The sequence below is a fragment of the Cupressus sempervirens genome, chromosome 8 (assembly GCF_028749045.1).
Source record: "Cupressus sempervirens isolate cs-2001-9-10 chromosome 8, ASM2874904v1, whole genome shotgun sequence".
Classification (NCBI taxonomy): Eukaryota; Viridiplantae; Streptophyta; class Pinopsida; order Cupressales; family Cupressaceae; genus Cupressus; species Cupressus sempervirens.
The window spans coordinates 780054365-780076307 of record NC_143125.1 but is presented as its reverse complement, the minus strand read 5'-3'; the positions used below and the strand labels follow the sequence as shown (position 1 = coordinate 780076307).

Here is a 21943-nt window from a genome sequence, read left to right as displayed (position 1 = left end):
CAACATGTGAGTGCCAGAATAAATCAAAGACAAATTGCCATCTAATACATGACCGGTCTAAGCCCCAGATTTGGTTGATTGTATTTATAATATGATATATCCAACTCACAATTTAAAATTTTATAAATATGCTTGCAAGAACTCTCCTTCAACAACTTACCATCAGCCCATTTCACCTGCTCAAGGAACTGCTTAGAATTAAAAATCTTGCCTGGAAAACAAATGCTAATGGCTTTAGAAATCAAAGTATAAGTCTTTTTCTGAGACTGAGGAAGATTATACTTGCACTTTAACTTTCCGAAGAAGAAACCCAATTCTCAAACACAATATCCTGAATCAGAGATATGCCTTTCATATTCCAAGCCTTGGCTGAGAAACATTGAGTAAGAGCCAAAGGTTTGTTATTATGGTAAATCCCTCATTAATGGATCGGTCCAAAACTGCATAGTATGGGTTCTTGCCCGCAGCATCCCTTGTGTTAGTTGCCAAAACCACAAATTGGAAATCCAAAAGCCTGCCCCTTCTCCAATAGGATTCCACAACCAATTCTAGCCAACGAATGAGAATCACTTTGAATCCCCTGCACTTTAGGCTCCGCTACACCCAAGCGGGTAGACCTTCTGATGCAAAGTCCTCTATTTTTACCTTCAAGGAATCTTAGTTCAACTCAAGAGATTCACAATAGGCTGGTACACTCTCAAGGAACCAAGAACATCTCAAAGATTTCAACAAAGAACCTGACATTTAGGCAACTAAGACATCTTCATTAACACAATCAGATTTCTATGTCTGATTACATTATTTATAACTTTTAATCCTGAACCATTCTTGCCAAAACCTTTGATGAAAGTTTTCAAAATTAGGAATACTAAAACATATCCAAAGCTAAGCCAAAAATAATAATTCCATTACAAGTTATAGTCTCTACACGTAGACCCATTTTCTCTGTCATAAATCAGAAGTAAAACCAATAACCCTACCTAGGGAATCCAATAACTTTCTCAAAACGACTCCAAATGAAACCAAAGCAATTTCATATTTGTAACAAACGAATTTTCCTAACCAATTTAAAACACCTAATTAACAAATAACTGATTCCATTTCACATGACAATGACTTCAATTAACTAATCTAACTAGAAAGAAGTAACTGTTTTCTATTCTATTTGCAACTTACGAAATAAATAATTGAACATTGCTAACATTTTAACCATTTCTAACTGATAACATGTTCAGCTGAAAGTAAAGTAACAACTATCTTCTTTATCAACTAATGTAATCATTCAATTTATGCTTTTAGAAATCTAAACTATCTATTTATTCTTCTATGGATCTATAGATAGACTGCAATACAATCCTCTTCTTTCATCTTTAATTCATCAAACCTTGCAATATATGTTTGTAACTTTGTGTGTTTAACCTTATCAACCCCTTCATAAACACCTTTCAATTTATCCCAGAATTCCTTAGCAGTTTTATAGTGCATAACCTTAGTGAACTCATTGTTAGCTAAACCACACAATAAGGCATTTCTTACTTTTGCATTGTTTTCATAATCTCTTTTCTCTACTGCATCAATTAAAGGCATAGTTACTGATTCAAGATACGAATCTGATTCGGGCACGTGAATCGGATCCGTGGATTCGTGATTTTTTTTTTCCCAATTAGGATTCGTGAATATATATATATATATATATATATATATATATATATATATATATATATATATATATATATATATATATATATATATATATATATACATGTAATGTATATTTCTCTTAGTTTTTAGTATATATAATGCATAAAAGGGTCATTTTAGCACTAGAAAGCAAAAAAATATATTTTAAAAAGTCATATTAAATAACTTACTCACTTAAACCTGTCGATCCTTGAGGATTTACACTGGATCCTTGAGGATTCGTTCCAGGCACGAATCTGGATCCGGATCGTACCCAAATCCAGATCTGGCCTCTAGGGCATGAATCCAGTAACTAAGCCCTTTTGCATTTTTGACAACATTTTATGCACTTTATTCATTTTTGCATTATAGATTTCATATAAACCCAACCTAGACCAAAATTATGACTCAAATGAATTTAGATGGATACAAATAGATCCATTCACCTATTAAATAAACATTTTGACATTATTTATCATATTAAGACCTCCTTTTACAATACTGACAACTTATTACAAATGGCTTCTCTAGCCTCTACATCTTGACTCAAAAGACTCAAATACATTATAAATGGTTGAAATGAATTTAAATAAATCACATAAGATATATTATCCTCCTTGTGTTCTTGTTTCATAGGTGCTCTTGCACCACCTTCACCTCAAATGCTGATTGCCCGGTTCAAGGCTTTTCTATAGCGAATTTAAGCTTTGGTGAGTTCTTCAGTTGGAAAAATGTCCTCGAACTCAATCAAAATGAAATTGAATGCTGAGTATTTGAAATAATTGAATGTTTTGTCTAAGGTTTTTTAATAATGGATTTGAGATTTGTAAGAAGGATGTTATAGATTTTCTGACTTCAAATATAGATCCAATACTTCAATGATAAAAAGACCAGGCTTTAGCTTATTTGGGCAACAGAGTCAACTACAATGAAGATTATAGTGTACAACTTTATAATGTTCTATGCACGTAAATTATAAACAGATTAATAATCAAGATGCGACGGATCAAATATATATACACATTTTTAAACTAGTCCAGATTGCACTATAACCCCTAAGGTCGGGGATACAGACTGGACACAGATTCGGAAACAATTAAATACTTCACAATATATGCAATGATCAAGTTTAAAATCCATAGATGACCTCGTCCAATTATCTAACATAAATTGCTTAGAATATTTTTTTTAAAAATTATTATGGATGAATCCACTGCAGTTTAAATCTCAAGGCCTTTAATAAAAATAAACAAAGGACCTTTTATTTTATTATTAAAATAAAATATTTAAATTCATATTACAAAGCCATATTAGAGCTCCTTATCCCTTTGTACAAATGAATGTAAAAATACTTTTTCTTATCTTTGGATGTCTCTTCTTATGATGTCCTTTTACTCAAGACTTTCGACTTTATTTATATATCAACATTTAAAAGAGCGTGTCCTTCTAAATTAAAAAATCATACCCCCTCAAATATTAATCGCATCTTTTTCAAATGAATTGCAACACTAATAATTATAATCACACCCTTTCAAATCTAACTTTATTAACAATATGGCTATGTTTATAGAGCCTTTAGTGCTTAATAATAATTTTAATTATTTTTATTCCCACAAATATTGACTTCTCTTGATTTGTATGAATCATTCCTATGGCTTCAAAATTACCATTCGAATAGTGCGTTAATGGCTTCTTATTTGCAGTTCGAGGTCTTGATTTCACCTATTATGTATCGTTTTGATCGAGACAATAATGGTTATTGACTGTATGGGGAACAGAATTGCAGAAAAATATATCTGGCTCCTGCTTCATGCAAAACTTTGGTCCATGTCCCTGCCCATTTTTCTCAATCTCTGGCTTCTTGCGCAAAGGATTTGAATGACAACAACATCAAATTGATCAATGTCTAAACATTTCTGCTCCATTTTGTGTTTATAGCCAAGATTAAACGTTACCCTTTAATAGCAAATCGTATTTACGTTGCACTCTGGAGCTCACAGTGACCTTGTATTTTATATTTTAATGTGCATATAAATTCCATTCGTTCCTTTCTTTGTTATTGGGCATCAAATCTATTAAAAAGATTATTGTTTAGACAGGAAGCATTGATGCTATCCTTTATCATCTTTTTATCATGTTGTCAAGCATTTTATTGCTGTGTTTGCAATTAAAAACAACTTATGTCTCATAGTTGCTATGTAATTGCTAGCCTTTATTTGTTCACTGCTAGCACTTATATCCAGGTTTATAATCACGTAATTATTCCTTCATCTGCAGACTTTTATTCATGAAACATCAGATCGCTGCAGTCTGTATATTGCCGTCTTGGTTTGACACAAGTACGAAATCATCAATTCCATTCTCCAAAAAAGGTTATTTTCTCTTAGACACTGCTATATATTGTTGTATAACATGGCATTCTCAATAATAACTCAACACTGCTCATGATTCCTCATCACTACTGGCTTTGAACTTCAAAATATCTGACAATGCTTTGTTGGTTTAATCTTTGCCCTCCATATATAGCATAGCATTAGCTGACTAGTATTTTAACACCTTAATTTATAACAACTCCTTATTGTAATATGATGTTTCAACATGTCCCATCTTCTCAGTGCTAGAGATTCCCATCATTTTAAGTGTTTTTTTTAAGTTACTGTTGTATTGCCTTATTTTGCAGTCACTTCTCTTACTAAATCATATTGAATTTTGTCTTTGAGACTATACAGCATACTCGATTGCATGTACCTCCTTAGCCTGATGGTTTGTGAAGTCTTTCTACAATATGGATATTGATTAAAAATGCAGATCACTGACTTGGTAAGTGAGGATTTGCTACTCTATAAATCTTTGACATCAATTATTATCTTCTTTCCAGTCTCCAACATCACAAATGGAGGCAAACATTTAGGGTTCCATCACCTTGGGCCAAGTAGTTGTCTAACCTGACTCCTTGCCTTCCACAATGACTGAAATATCATGGATCCCACAACCTTGACATCAAAGCTCCCCAAAACAATATCAATCATAGGGACCTTACCCCATTGTTTGCCTTTTTTAATTTTTGCTCTAGCCATGTTTCTGATGAGAACCTTCCAAAGTTGATCTCCATTAAGGGCCCTACTAATCCATTTAGAGGCAAGAGCAAGGCCTTGTTTTCTGAAGTCTCGCATGCCAAGGCCACCAAGATCCTTTGGATAACAACACCACTCCCATTTAACACTGTTTTTTTCTTGATCCCAATACAATCTGACCATAAGAACTCACTCAGGATTTTTTGAAGTTTATTGTATTGATAATTAGCGAACATCCAAGCTGATGCATAATAAAATGCATTAGAGGAAAGCACCATTTGGACAGTCTGTGCTCTCCCAGCCAAAGAATGCAAATGAGTTTGCCATTTAACATGTTTGTTCTCAATCTTTTTATGAATCCAATTCCATGTGTCTTTTAAAGAAGGATCCATAGAGAAAGGAATGTCAAGATACCTTACAATCTTACTGGGTCCTACCCATTGCCACTTTTTATTCAGAACCCTATTAGGAGGGTATTCATCCCAGCTAAGGATAGAGGATTTCATCTGGGAAATCTTGGCTCCTAAAGCCTTACAAAAAAATAATAATCTGCAAACCATATTGTGAAAACTAATGTCGGTAAGATCAATAAATAATGATGTGTCATTTGCAAATTGCTCTAAAATCAACTCTTCGTTATTAGGCAACTCAATGCCCTTAAGAGGGGGGCCCAACTCTTTAGCTTTAAGCATATAAAACAGGGCATCTACTGCCAGAACAAACAGGGAAGGGGCAAGAGGGCATCCCTATCTAATGGATCTGTCCAAAAAGATTTCCTCTAAGAGTTCACCATTGATCTCTATAACAGTATAAGCATCCTTAAAGAGAATACTTACCCATTTGCAGAAGAAAGGAGGAAATCATAGCCTTTAAAACTCCGATTACAAGCTGCCACTCAATCCTATCATAAGCCTTTTCAAAGTCGAGCAGAATCATACCAGCATTTTGCTCACTATCTTTGGCCTATTTCATGGCCTCCCCAACTGGTGATCAAGTTCTCTAGAATGTAACTCCCTTTGATAAAGCCAGTTTGGGTAACAAAGATAATACTGTCAAGCATGCTAGTAATTCTTCTCACTAGCAGATTAGCAATAATTTTGTAAGACAGATTCAACAAGTTGATTGGCCTCCAATTTTTGACTTGAGACTTATCTCCACCTTTAGGCAACAATTTGATGGCTCCCTTATTAATATTTTCTACAAGAGTCCCAACCTCAAAGGCGGCCAGGAGATTTCCCATTAGCTAGGGAACTAATAGCATCTTCAATCTCTTGGATATCTATTCTTTGACAAAGAGCATTGACCTGCCGTTTGAAAACTTTACGAGGAATTAAGTTAAGACACTTATTAAGGGCTTCATTACTCTCCTAATCGACCTCTGATGTAAACAGCTCTTTATGGTATTGCTGAAAAGCACCAATAATTTCTTTGTTGACATTAGCATATCCCTTCTGAGTTTGAATATTCTCAATATATTCCCTAGCATGCTTGGCTCTGATCAAATTAAAGAAGTATTTGGATCCCCTGTCACCATCTTTAAGCCAGATGGCCTTAGCTCTAATTTCCTGTCCTTGAATCTTATAGTTTTGAATATTTTTAGTTGCATCTAGTGCTGACCAACTCACTTTCCAAATCCACGTGATTTCCTTTATCTTGCAGTCTTCCTTAAGTCTCTTTTGATAAACATTCTCTTTAAACCTTCTATCCTTGGCCTCTTTAGTCTCGACAATCTGCAAGATCTTTCTCCAGGAATCTACCATTAGATCCCACTTATACCTAGCAGAGGTATTATTGTTACAATATTTAGTAAGACCAAATGCCATTATAATAGCATTGATAGAATCTTCATCTTGTAGCGAAGAGGAGTTCAGTTTAAAGGAATTCACTCTAGAGCTAGGTTTAAGAATATCTTCCTCCTCAAATTGAATGCAAGCCAAGATGGGGGAATGATCTGACATACTAGTTGGAAAGACCATGGTAGGAGATTTCACAGGTTGCTGCTTCAATCCAATAGAATGTGGGTTAAAGTAGATTATATCCAATCAACAATAGATACTTTTTGTGTTAGCTTGATTGTTACACCATGTAAACCAGATTCCTTCCAGCTCATTTTTGCATTTTTCCAAGGGCTCTTTAAGTTTTAATCTTCTTCTAAACTTGGCCCAGAAATACATTTCATTATCTTTCCACTCATGCCTTGACCAACCCATTTTATCAAGGCCATCTTCAATCATGTTAAAATCCCCTATAAAAATACAATTACTATCAAGCAGGTTCTCAAACAACCCCACATTGCTGCTCTTTCTCTATAATCATTTGAAGCATAGATGTTGCAAATACTGAATGAATTGTTCTTATCTTTGAAAGTGGCCCAAATTGCTCTATGGCAAGGGGAGGTATCATATAAAACCATCTTCTCAATCTAGTTTGGTTCTATCAAAAGAGCCACCCCACCTTTATCTCTTACATGCCCCGAATAAACACATTTAGCCTTGTCCCATATGAATTTGAGAGTGTTGAAGGCATAATAGCCAAACACTTTAATCTCTTGTAGACAAACAATGTCTTTGTGATGCAGTTTATTACACCAATTTCTCAGTGTGTATTTCCTATCAGGCATTTGAAGACCCCTAATATTCCCACTGTGAATATGGCAATTTATAATTAGTTCTTAAAGGGATGAGCACTATCATACAATCTATTTAGGCATTCTGGCATTTCACTGTTTTGAATCTTTCTCTCACAGTTTTTTCCACTGGCAGTACTTTCACGTCTGTCTTTTCTTTTTTTTATTCACCACTTCTTTGATTCCTTCTTCTAGTGACACAATGGCTCACAAATTATCAATGGTGTTGTCTTTCAAAGTTGTTTCCTCACTGTGGATAGGCATAGAACTAGGGCATACACTAGAGCTCAAAGGTTGTTGCTTCGGACCCGAATCCATTTTAGAATTAATTTTCTTGAGGGCTAACTATTGTACATTCAATTTTAAGGCATTATCCTCGTTAACCTTTTCTCTATTCACATGAATATATTGTAGTCGTGAATCAAAAGGGTTATGAATACTCTTTTCTTGGTGAGTGGCATGCAAAACAACATAATCATCCTCATATAAAGGATTTGTTAAAGTGACAATTTTTTCTCTACGATCATTCTGCATGATATTCACATTGTTAAAACTACCAACATGATTCACAGAATTGTCCTTATTGTTATCAGTATTCTGATTCGAAGCATCCACTTTGTTAGGGGCTAAGAGTTGATTAGTGGTCAAGGAATCAACGGTTTTTTAATATTTTTAAGCAACGGGCAATCCCTAAAATTATGGCCATTTATTTTATAGTGGAAACAAGCACCAACATCACCCAACTTGAGAATCTTCCAACAAAAGGTATCCTCTTCAATTTTGACCAAAATCTCATCTGGAAAAGCAATATTAGGGTTAAGAGAAATGAGGGCACGAGCACTAAGATGCGGCAAAATAATTCTGGAATCTTTTATTTGCAACACCGGCCCTTAGGGTTTTAACATATGAGGTAAAAAAAGACCAAAGTTCTGGCTGCACATCCTGAATATCCACCCAGAAGGGGGCCAAGGAACAATTCACGTGTTCAAGCTTGATTTTGAAGGAACATGGGAAAGCCCTAAACAGAGTCTGACCAACATTCAACGGCCCTTTATTTAGAACCTTCTCCTACATAGCATGATTCTTTAAAGAAATGACAAACGTGCCCTTCTAAATCATTCTATTAAAACTAACCAAAATTCCTAGCTTTTTACCCCAAACATTGTTGAACCAATCATCCAAGAATTTTTTGGCAGGAAGAAACTTCATGTCCATCCAAACAAAGAAAATGGCAACATTTTCTATCTTTCTTGCTCAAGTTTAATAGTTCTTACCATGTCTTTCATTCGGCTCAAGACTGAGGGTTTCCATAGCAAGCAATGGGATCTTACCTTCTTGATCCCCCCCATCTTCTCTTCCAATATTGGCGTTGTCTCCATTTTGTCTATTTCCATCAGCACTAGTTCCATTTCTTCCCACCTCCAGATTTATTCTGAGACATGTTCCATTTAAAATTGCAAACTCCAGCAATATTGTAGTGGTATTCTCTGAAACAACAACACTATATGAAGGTTTGGGAGCCATATTGTTATTAAAACCCTGACTCCCATCTCTTTCAATAATTTTTTTGTTCAGCTTGTCCTTGTTAGCATGAATGTTGATTGTATTCCTTTGGGGGAGTATCCTAAGTATTGCCAGAGGATGTGGAGATTGGTAGCATGATTGACATGTTGCATTCATGACTGTGTTTGTCATTGATGACAACATAGTATGATTTCTATGAAGACTAGCAGAGTAACAAATAGAGATCGAGGTTGTACGGACAAAGGTTTGATGCTCTAAGTGCAGTGCAGTTAAGGACGTGTTCTACACTATGCCCTAATAATGAGGTTAAGCGTACATAAAGTAAGTCGAAGTCATACAAAAGATATGTTTGATTTACAAAGACTAGTATATAGACAGAGTTCTTTAGAAGTAGTTTCTGATGATTGGATTATATCTCCTAACAGAGATAGAATTGGAATATGCAAAGATGTACAGTGATAGAGGGCAGTCTGATGATGACGTTAGCAAGTGCGCAAGGTTTGGAGATGTACGTGTGAGAAATTGTAAAGACTCTAAGCTGACAGTATTGTGTAATTGCGAAATAATTAATTATCTTAATTATAATTAATTGGGAAAGCCTCAAGGACGACTCAAAGAATTGTTTTGAGAACATGGTATAAAGGAATGATATTTTTCTTGTTTGGTTAAAATATGAAGTGTGTTGGTGCAAGGGCACCTAAGTAGGCTCATGGAGGACCTAAGGCTCCTAGGATATTTTGGCTTGTAGTGGGGCTAGCCACACCACTAGGATAATAATAGGACTAACAAGTCCTAAGGTGAAGTATGTTCAGTTTGGAAAGCCTTATGAGGCCTTAATTGCTCATAGTTGCATGACTAGGTCAAATAGAGCATTTTTGAGTTTTGGAGGGTAGGATGGCCAAATAGAAGGTCCTTTTTATATGTATCAAGTCAATTGTGGAGTTTTAGAATTCTTACTGACAACTCTTCCTAAAAATGAATTTAGTCAAGTAAACTCACTAGAAACATCTCATAAGATCTGGAAAGCTTTAGAATTTACTTTTGAAGGAGATCAGTATACTAAAAGAATGAGATAACAGAATTGGATATGTTTGTTTCAAGATGCTTAAATGTTGGAAGATGAATCTATGAGAAGCTATATTGGTAGGATATCTGAGATTATTGCAGGAATCAAATCTTGTAATGGATCCAAGGAGGAAGATGAGATTGTGTGGAAGATTTTGAAAACTTTGACACCACCATTCAAGCAAGTAGCACGGATAATTGAGCTTTTAATATCCTGCACTAAGAAGTTCACCAGGGAGACTTTGCTTGGAAGATTGGAAGCAACAGAATCAAGTTTAATACAATTTGAAGAATTGACAAGGGTGGAGACAACTTTCAATGCCTTAAGTGTTCGTCCTTGCTTATCCAGAAGTGCAAGCACACATGGAGATTATGCTAGCAGCGGCAGATCCAGATCTGAAAAAGACAAAAAGATTGAAGAAGGTATAGCCTTGCTTGTTAGAAGAGAACCAAATGGTAAAAAAATCTTTAAATGTTGGACTTGTAATGAATTTAGTCATTATGCTTCTAAGTGTCCTAAAAGAGAGGAAAAGTATAAGAGAAATTTCAAGCCTAGAAGACCTAGAGATTGTTTGTAAGCAAATAAAGATGATGAATCTGAGGAAAGAGTTCAGAGTGAAAGTGATGATGAATTAGGATTTGTGGCTATAAAAGAAGGAAGTTCTAAAATTGAAATTAGAGAAGAAAATGCTCTAGTTTCTCAAGTTGAAAAGAAATATGATTAGATTATAGACAGTGGTTGTTCACATCATATGACTAGTGAGATGAACAAGTTTGTCAAATTCAGAACTCATGATGGAGGTATTGTTAGTGTTGGTAACAATGCAGCCTGTCACATCTCAGGGATAGGATCTATTACTCTTGATGGGAAGACTAACACTAATGATGTCTACTTTGTTGATGGTTTGAAGCATAACTTGTTGAGTGTTGGACGGCTGGTGGATAAAGGTTATCAATAGCAGTTTACAGAGAAGACTTGTATTATCAAAGATAAGGATGGTAAGCTGATTGGAACAGATACAAGATCCAGAGACAATGAATTTCAATTGAATTCTACTGAGATGACTATTTACTGTACAGGGTAAGCGGTTTATTAATGCATTCAGACAATAGACAAGAATATGTAACACAGAAGTATTCCTTTTATTATTCGCATGCATACAGAAGATACTACAATATTCAATTTCATTGCTTACAAATGATGATTACAATTCTAATTATGATCCAAAGTCCATTTTGGATGGTGTACATATATCTTCCCAAAGAGGTGACTCAACCATCACATGCCCATTTGGATACAATTCTACCCGTCGGCTACAATATATATTATAGATTTTACCAACAACAATGACACGTTTGGTTGCTAAAGTGCATAATAGTTGGTTATGGCATAGAAGGTTCTGTCATATAAACTTTGACAACATTGTGAAGGCGAGTAGTACATTTGCACTCAGAGATTTGCCTAAAATCATGAAGTCCGCTAATGTTGTTTCCAAAGAATGTATCATGGCTAAGCAGAAGAAGGTATCATTCTCAGTAAGAAGTTCACTACTACAGGGAAGTTGGAAATTATTCATACTGATCTAAATGCCCCTACCAAAACAAGAGGATTCTATGGAGAAAGGTACTTTATGATTTTTTGTTGATGATCTCACTAGAATGATGTGGCTAGCATTTCTTAAGGAAAAGTCTGAAGCATTTGAGAAGTTCAAGATATTTAAGAATAGAGTTAAAAATGAATATGGTGTAAAGATTAAATGTTTGAGATCAGATAGAGGTGGAGAATTTACTTCTAGAGAGTTTAACATGTTTTGTGAAGAAAATGTAATTAAGAAACAGTTATCATCACCCAAGACCCCTAAACAGAATGGGATAGCAGAAAGGAGAAACAAATTAGTATCAGAGGCAACAAAAGCAATGATGTTTGAAAATGATGTATACAAACATTTTGGAAAGAAGCAATTAATACAACAATATATACTATGAACAGAGTGCAGATCAAAAAAGGTACAAACAAGACTCCCTATGAATTGTGGTTTGGTCATATACCTTTAATGAAATATTTCAGAATTTTTTGAAGTGTTACATAAAAAGAGATGATGATATTGGTAAGTTTGATCCAAGAAGTGATGAAGGTATATTCCTTGGTTATTCATTGAAAAGCAAAGCTTATAGATATTTTAATCATAGAACTAAGACAAATATTGAGTATGCAAATGTGAAAGTAGATGAAAAGTTTGGAGTTAAAAAGAGGATGATGGATTATAATTCTAATGAGGAAGAAGAAAAACCTAGAATTGTTAGACAAAATGCAGCAGTTTTTTTTGAGACTAACAATGACTTGCAAAATGATGTACAAATTGTTGAGCAAAGAGGAGAACAAAGATCTGAACCAAGAGAAGAGATAAGAGTTGAAATAGCAACTCCTACACCTAACAAGGACTTGGCAAAGAATCATCCCGCAGAGCAAATTATTGGAAGCAAAGACAAAGGAGTGATGACAAGAAATAAAATAAATGAGGAATTATGTTTGATTTCTCAAGTGGAACCTAAGAGTACAGATGAGGCATGCAAAGATGATCACTGGGTCCAAGCAATGAAGGAAGAACTTGATCAAATTGTGAAGAATGAAACATGGGAATTGGTTCCTAGATCTAAAGACAAAAATGTTATAAGAACTAAATGGGTATTCAGAAATAAGATGAATGAACAAGGTGAAGTTGTGAGAAATAAAGCTAGACTAGTATGCAAAGGATATTCACAGCAAGAAGGTATAGATTATGAAGAATCATATGCCCCTGTAGCCGAAATGGAAGCAATAAGAATGTTCTTGACTTATGCAACAAGTACAAGATTCAAAGTGTATCAGATGGATGTCAAATCAGCCTTTCTAAATGGAGAACTTGAAGAAATTTACATTGAGCGGCCTAAAGGATTTCCTCTGACAGAAGAAAAAGACATGGTATGCAGATTAAGGAAAGCACTATATGGCCTAAAGCAAGCAGCTACAACCTGGTATGCAAGATTGGATACATATTTGGCAAAACTTGGATTTGCTAAAGGTACAGCAGATGCTAACTTATATTTGAAAAAACTTGAGAATGGTTTGTTGATTACTATGATATTTGTTGATGACATAATCTTTGGAGGTAATGATGAGGCAAGTGATAAGTTTGCTGAAGAGATGAAGAATGAATTTGAGATGAGTATGATTGGTGAGATGAAGATTTTCCTAAGTTTACAGATTGTACAAAACAATGATGGCATTTTCATTTCATAAGCTAAGTATTTAAAAGATTTGTTTAAAAGATTTAGTTTGGAAAGTTGTAAGCCTATTGGTACACCAATGGTAACTAATCACAAATTATCTAGCAAAGATGAAACACCCACAGTTGAGTAAAAGTACATATCAATGATTGCAAGTTTACAATATCTAACTCATACAAGCCCAGATATAGCAAATGCAGTTGGGATTTTAGCTAGATTTCAAGTTAATCCTAAGGAGTATCATTATGCAACAGTAAAAAGGATATTCAGATATTTGAAAGGTACACTTGATTATGGATTATGGTATGATAAATGAAGTGATTTCACTTTATGTGCTTATACTGATGCGGATTGGGTAGGCAGTATGGATGACTGAAAAGGCACCAACGATGGAGCATATTTCCTTGGAGGCAGATTGGTTTCTTGGCTGAGCAAGAAACAAGATTGTATTTCACAGAGTATAGCTGAAGCAGAGTACATAGCAACTGCAAATAATTGTAATCAGATCATGTGGATGACGCAGATGCTAAAGGACATTGGGATAGAATTTATAGATCATGTTATCATACAATGTGATAACACAAGTACAATATGTCTAAGAATCTTGTATTGCATTCTAAAATTTAGCATATATCTATTAAGTATCATGTTTTGAGAGAGAATTGCAGAGAAATAAATCAGATTGGAGTGAGTACAAAAGATCAAATTGCAGATATCTTTACAAAGCCTTTGCCTAAAGATACCTTTGAGTACTTGAGAAGTATGCTTGGGGTTTTGCCCCTGCCTACTTTTGAGCAGATGATACGGAAATTGCATCAGTCCAGTGGTACAAAGCACTATTGTTTGACTAGACTGAATGTTGATGCTTCCTGTATGGGGGAGTATCTGAGATGAGAAGAGTCATCAAGGACTCTTGGTAGATGGTTTAGAACAATGTCTTTGGACTCGAGCTATGAAGACTTAGAGCAAACAATTGACATAATGAAGTCTTTGTCATTGATGTCAATGGGGGAGAGTATGCATGAAAAACATCTCCCACGTATGAATGGGGGAGAGTATGGAAAAATCCAAGCATGTATGGTGGAGAGATTGACTAATGGGGGAGAGATTGAGATCTCCTCTGTATAAGGTTTCAATGGGAGATAAATTGAATGGGGAAGAAGTTGAGAGTTGTTTAGTGTGTGAACAACTAATGCGCATTGATCAATGTGTGGACAACTAAAGTTGATCCTAAAGAAAGAGATGTAGAACAGAGCAGTGATCCAGAGGATTTCAGATTTGATTGATGAAGAGGATTTGAAAAGATGAGAACACCAACAGTTGCAGCCGAGAGTCATTTTGGTATTCTTGGAACTTAGATGTTTTTCATCTATGTTGCCATCAATGCAAAAGGGAGAAATTGTTAGCATAAATGTTGATGGTATTCCTTTGGGGGAGTAGCCTAAGCATCGCCAAAGCATGTGGAGATTGGTAGCATGATTGACATGTTGCATTCATGACTGTGTTTGTCATTGATGACAACATAGTATGGTTTTTGTGAAGACTGGCAAAGTAACAGATAGAGATCGACAATGTACGGACATAGGTTTGATGCTCGAGTGAAGTGTGATCAAGGACATGTTCTACACTATGTCTTAATGATGAGGTTAACTGCACATAAAGTATGTTGAAGTCATATAGAAGATATGCTTGATTTACAAAGAGCAGTATACAAACAGTTCTTCAGAAGCAGTTTCTAATGGTTGGATTATATCTCCTAACAGAGATAGAATCAAGATATGTGAAGTTGTACAATGACAAATGACAGTATGATGATGACATCAGCAAGTGCACAATGTCTAGAGTCGCACGTGTGAGAAGTTGTAAAGACTGTGAGCTGACAGTGTTGTGTAATTGCAAAATAATTAATTATCTTAATTGTAATTAATTGGGAAAGCCTCAAGGCCAACTCAAGGAATTCTTTTGAGGATGTGGTATAAAGGAAGGATATTTTCCTTGTTTGGTTAAAATATCAAGTGTATGGATTATGCGAACAAAAGTAGAGTATTTGGTAAATGCGTGTAAGCGACCCAAGGGATTATTGGATGCGAAGTTGGTGATCTGGTATCAAGATCAAAAGAAGAGTAGTCCAGTTGACAAGACAAAGGAAGAGGAAGTACAAGTATAGTTCATTTCTATTATTTTGCAAGGAATAATACAGAGATCTTTTGGATAGTGGGTTCATTGGTCTTGCTTGTGACATTGTTTCGACAGTGGGTCCATCTGCCTTCTACAACTCCTAATACGGTTAGAATCTCCTAACAAGGATTCAAAGTCTCCTACTACGAACTGATATGTATTGAATGTTTTTATTCACTCTTAACAGGGTCCATCCTCTAACAACGAATTTATATATTGTACATCATCTTGTGGGTACCATCCCCACCTAGATTTTCCCTCTGATCAAGGGTTTCCCTAGTTAACATATCTGGTGTTATTGTGCATGAGTATCTTGTTGTGGTTACTGATTATATTGCTCATATGGGTAAGGATTAATAAGGTTGATAATTGTTATAATAGTTGGAACTGATTCACCCCCCTCTCAGTTATATTGGTGGACTTTACATTCTAACAGTTCCTTCCATCATTACTTCTATCAATGGCCATAACCAACCAAATCTGAGATAGATAACCAATCACATAAAAGAAAGCAAACAATCAAAATAAAGGCACACACATGCAAGGGCGAGAGGTCAACCGAAGCCAAACTCCACCACAACAATGAGGGCACCAAAAAATGATAGCCAAAAAACTAGGGAACACAGCAAAATGATTGCAAATGAGGAAAAAAAGAACATAAAGACTAAAATCCTCCGCGCAGAACAATAGAAGACACCAAACATTTTCACGAGTTGAGAGTACAAGGGCTCTCCGCCGAAGCAACCTGTAGGAAGGGTACGGGGCGCTAGTAGGATGGATGATGTCAATGCACCCAACTTGGAAAGCTCCTTCCTTCTCTTCCCGAAATTTCGTCTTCAACAACTAGCAATCTATACATGCATATTTTGAAAATATTATATGTATCAAACTAGTGAATGGAATAAGACTTGAAGACAAACTTAAAGGTGCTTCAAATTTTGAAGCTTGGAAAATGCAGATGATGCTAACTAAGAAAGCATGAGTTAAAAACAATTGTAGAAAATCCTCCTGAATCCAATAAGAATGATGAAAATAGTCAATGGATAAAGGACAACACCATAGCAATGAAATTATTGGTAGACAGAGTAAAAGATCATCTACTACCTATTATCACAAAGTTAAACTCAGCATTTGATATGTTCAAAGCCCTGGAAAACATGAATGAGATCAACAACACTAACAAGATTCTTACTCTTAAAAATCAACTCTCATATTACAATAAATAAATAAAGGAGAGACCATCACCTCATACTTTATGAGGATGATGGAATTAAGAAACCAAGTCTCAACAGTTGGTCACATCTATGATAGTAAAGAGTTAACTATGACAACTTTATATGGACTCCCTATCTCATGGGGAAAATTTAAACAAGGAATAAGTGCTTGTTCCAAACTCCCCAAATTTGATCATCTAAAAGCTGACCGCATTCAAGAAGAGTGTAATCTAATATCTAGAGGAATCGGTATGGAATCCACAAATAGAGACATTCAGATTCTCACCACTAATTTTATAAGGAAAAAGGGAAAGAACTCAAATGGTAAACAGTAATTCAAGAAGCAGAGAGACTATTCTAAAGTACAATGTTACAGATGCGACAGCTATGGTCCACACTGCAGCTAAATGTCATGATACACTCAAACATCAAGCTACCTTTCCTGAAATCAGTAATTCAAACTTGGATTCAGAGAAACTTGTATTCTAAAGAACTTCAAAATTTTGGATTGAGAAGGAGTTCACTATTCTTTACAATTCTCAACAAAATAAAAATTACAAAACGAAAGAACATAGCTACCATTGAAGTCACCAAAGCCATAATGCAATGTCTAAACTTAGAAAATTACCTTTGAGTATATTTGATTATTGTAGTAATGAATCTATTTTATTAATCATAAGTGTTATTTCGTGACTATTTGGGCCCTATTTACATCATGAGGAAGTGTCGACTTCCAAATGATTATCACTTGTATCTTGCAATAACTTAATTTTTCTATTATGATGGCCATCATACGATGTCTAAGCAGATCATGATAAATTATATGTTGTAAATCATTCAACTAAGAGATAGATATCACCACATAGATATCTATGAGTTGTTTTGTATAGATATGTCATGGTGGACAAACATCCTTAAACAAACCATGAATTTAATGTTCCTATGGTAAGTATCATTGAGGATACATGCATATATACCTTATGGACATTTTGAGTACTTGGTGAATACCATGTGACATGATATTCTAAGGCCGTTACTCCTGAAATCATGAGATAATATCTAAATGGTGGCTATCTTTTGATCACAGATATCCTTAATCATACCATTCCTAATATATGCTAAGGTAATATCTAATCCTATTGTTTATCCTCCGTAGCTAATAAGAGGGAGTGTTGATGCTTGTAGCTTCAGTCAGCTAAGATACATATATATTACTTAGGATATATGAGTAGAATATGTATACTTGAACAAATATATATATTGAATAAATCTGAAATGATGTCTAGAGAAATTAATATAATAAAGATTATGTGTGATATGTGTGTGTGTGTGTGTGTGTGTATGAGAGATTATGTGTGATATATGTATGTGTGTGTTTCTAATATCTGACCAAACACATTGTAATATTCATAATCAAATGTAAACTTGACCAAATGATAAATATCAACTTTGTTATATATTTAACTAATAACTGTTTTATATTAGCAATTGAATGGTCACATGGGTGTCTCCCACGTGGGAAGCATGCCCATTCATGGGCATGCCTTCCCAAATCATGAACCTCCTTATTTATATGCAGTTGCAGAAGTTATATGAACACCGATGAACACATATGAAACTAGCCTTCTATGTGGATAATAGAACTGCCGCTCTATGATAAAACACAACTGCTGCTCTCTGATAAATAATATATATTAAATACAATTTGCTTTCAAGTACTGTGAATACGTAGAACTTTTGTATCAGTTCATCAGAAAATTCAGTGGACAAGATTGAAATTATAAAATGCAAATCTGATCACAAATTTAGCATGAATTTTGCCAATTACCATATTTTGTCTTAATGCTCGTACAAGGTAAAGGATAAAATATGCTTTTTAAGTCATAGAAAAGGTAGGAACCGCTCTAGTGGGGCATTCAGGAAAGTTTTCCCATTTACTTCATATATTATTTAAATTTTCTACTCATGGGTTTCAACTTCATGACCAACCTCAAGCCTATAGACCAAACCTTGCCAAACCACCTACACCCATAGTTACAACTTTGAAGGATGCAATTTAGGATCTCTTTACAAAGCACATATCAGCGAGATGTCATGATCAAAATACCATGCTCCAACCTAATACCCTTTGTAAAGGGACTGTCCACAGTAGCATCATCCAATGTGAACTAGACAGTCTATTATTGTATTGTCCAGGGTAAATTTGGTGTCAAATCTCTTCAAATAGAATGTCCTTGGGCTTAATTTCTTAGCGATTCAACTTTGCCTAATGAGAGATATCCATATTAAGCTCCTTGCTCTGTCAATCAGATTGACTCCCTGGGTTTCCTTTGATGACGACATATTGGTATTCAAACAGAGGTTTGCTTCTTCAGTCTACCAACATTTGCATTAGCCAAATCCTGCCCTTTCAGATGTTCCTTGAACACCCCAACTGGCCTTCTTTACACAAAGGCTGAAATCAATAGAACTACCATAGACGAACTTCCTTTTTGATAGTAGTTAGTCACCCAACTTAGCCTTCTTTGCATGAAAGAGAACAGAGCTGTCAATGAGTTCAACTATGAAAAACATATTTAAGTCAATTGCATCTCATCTCCTTAGCTTCTTCAATCCCTAAGACAACCTTTTGTGTCAATTACTTCTCGCAAAATTGCCAATAGCACTATTGTTAACCTTTACTGCCTTCAAGCACATCGATTGGATAGAATAGGATCCCACATGCCTAGTAGCAAGCATATTCTCAACAATTATATCTAGAGAAAGATCGCCATGTTCTGTAGGGCAGTAGCTATCTTTGTTTTATCTTAAGATGGATTGTAAAGGAGCACCTTATCAATAATTGCTTCATCTATTACGAGACTAGAGAGAGATTTATTTTTGTATGAAAACTAGAGAGGTACACAAGCTCCCATTTTTTTTGTTTTCCAGGTTTGAGCTGTTTTGAGTCTTGACATTTCATCTTAATGGAAAATCCTATCAAACATAATGCTCTTCAAAGGAATTTCCATGACCACTAATTTGATTACTCTTATTCATTCAGCTTATTTCAACCACTAGATTTGTCAAGCACCCAGCAAAACTGTCGATAGAGAAAATATTGATGATCAAAGGGATAATCTCCCCATTCACAAGCATGCACAAAGACACCTCAAACCTTTTACCCTCACCCTTAGCATAGAGGATTGAATATTGTTCACATTTCAATGTTTCATAAACCCAACCACAGGGGAAGATGTCTATTACCCTTTTTTTCTCTACATATGGGTGATCATTTGGGAGTAGTAGTAAGTGGTTCCATTCTCCCATCACTAGATTTTTCAATTGGACCCCTTAAATCGAGTCGTTCCCTTAAGGTATCATCAAAATTTGTAATGTACACTGTAGAGCAAGCAACAAGTATGATATCCCCCTTCTGCACATGACTTAGATACAAAAAAGAGCCTTCTTCTCCATTGACATCCTTCTCTTTGTAGCATTTGGCCTTCCTTTCATATCTATGTTTTGCAGTGAAAGACACTTGCCCGAGTGTATCCCTGTTACTAGGCCCTTTTCCCATCTAGATCCACTTTCAAAATTCTTATTGTTGGTTGTTAAGAGTCATTTAAAATTTTAGCTCCCTGATTAGCTATTGCAGCTTCCTGCACTTTTAATTCAGATCGAATTACTTTAGTCTTTCCCACAAATTAATAGTTTCTTCCTTCCTATCTTTCTATACCACTTTAAGTGTAGAAGCTCCAAGGAATGTGTTTAACATTGTTGAGTCTGTTGATTTCTTGTGAGGTCAATATTTTGTGTCTGGAGGCACCATGTTTCCTTTATGCTATTAGCAATTCGGTCTAGTAGGTCTTGACAGTCTACAAGCAAAATTGCAAAGCCTTGGCAGAATGGCACACATAGACAGTCAGCAAAGTTGGAGGATATATAACTTTACATTGATATGACCATGCAACATTAAAAGGTTGACAAATGAGAACATGATCATATATATATAATCCATGCATTGATGGATGGACATTATGATTAGTTTGAATATGTCCATGATGAGAATCACCTTGTCAATCAGAACCCTGTTGTTGCAACACTAAAACTAACAAAAAAGGAACAACGTGTAAAATTTAAGTATACACCAGGGAGCTTTAATTCTACTTCAAAATCGAGGAGGAGAAAAAAAAGAAAACTTTTGTTGATGCGAGTTTTGTATCACTTACATAACATATTAGGATTTGAATATTCAACATGGGATATCAAACATGCAACTCCTCTCTTGAAAAGTTATTACTCATGAAGACATAAGCAATAGCTCCAATGTTCCTTACACCGTTGGATACTCGCTCAGTTTTATCGATGTGATTCGCTGGTAATCATGTAGGCGGCCTTACGCTATTCATTCAAGAATGACTTGGACTTTGGTGGAATGAAGGTGATGGTGGCTTGGTTTGTGAAATGTGCAGAGGTAGATAATGTTAATGGTGGCGATGATGGAGGATGTGTCTACCAATGGTGATGTTGATGGGAAAGCGATGGTGGTGGAGGGTGAATGGGTGTGTTCTAATGCTTGGCCTACTCCTTCTAACTTCCCTCTCTCTAAACTTCGACTACCCAGCTACTCATTATTCTACTCCTACTCCTATGAATGGAAGGTTAGCAAATGGACGGGGATCGAACCTAATGAGAGCTGACCAGCGGCCTCACTTCCATAGGTGAAATGATTCAAAAGAACAATAAACTAGCTTACCACACAAAGCTTCCCAACCAGCCGCTAGGATGCTAGTGGCCTAGTATTGACCCCTATCAAACATTTACCAATGCTACCAGACAACTATCCACCTACGTTACTTTCACTTAAACAACTTAAACAACTTGAAATAAAATCTAACTAAGTGGAAGTAGAGAACATGCAATAACACCCAATGTTCTTGATCAACATGCCAATCGCAACAATGAAAAAGAGAGCAATTTTGGTGTTATCTTCGCAACAATTTCTCCAACACTTTACAAATGAGAGCAAATGGCCTTTTATAGGGACCAAAAATACAACGAACAGTGGAGATCAAAACAAGATCAACGATCCAGATTGGATCCTCAAAATCTTAATTAGGGTTACCACCTCATCGGCCAATGAGAAGCTGCCACCTCATCAATGGACCAATGAAAAAAGTGCAAAAAGTGGCAACCAATGAGAAGGCACCAAAATGGTGGCCAATCAAAAATAGACACTTGTCCTATTCTAGAAGAAAGGGAAATTGCCACTTGGGCTTACATCAAATGATCTTCTAATATAAATCTTCCCTTTTCTTTCATTTTCTTAGCTA

At 35.4% G+C, this 21943-nt stretch overlaps 1 protein-coding gene across 2 annotated transcripts in view; it reads right to left on the bottom strand.

Annotated features, from left to right (window-relative positions):
• Nucleotides 1-21943, bottom strand: part of LOC149544733 (hexokinase-1 protein) — a 65998-nt gene that overhangs the window by 6242 nt on the left and 37813 nt on the right. The gene's annotated exons all lie outside the window — the stretch shown is intronic.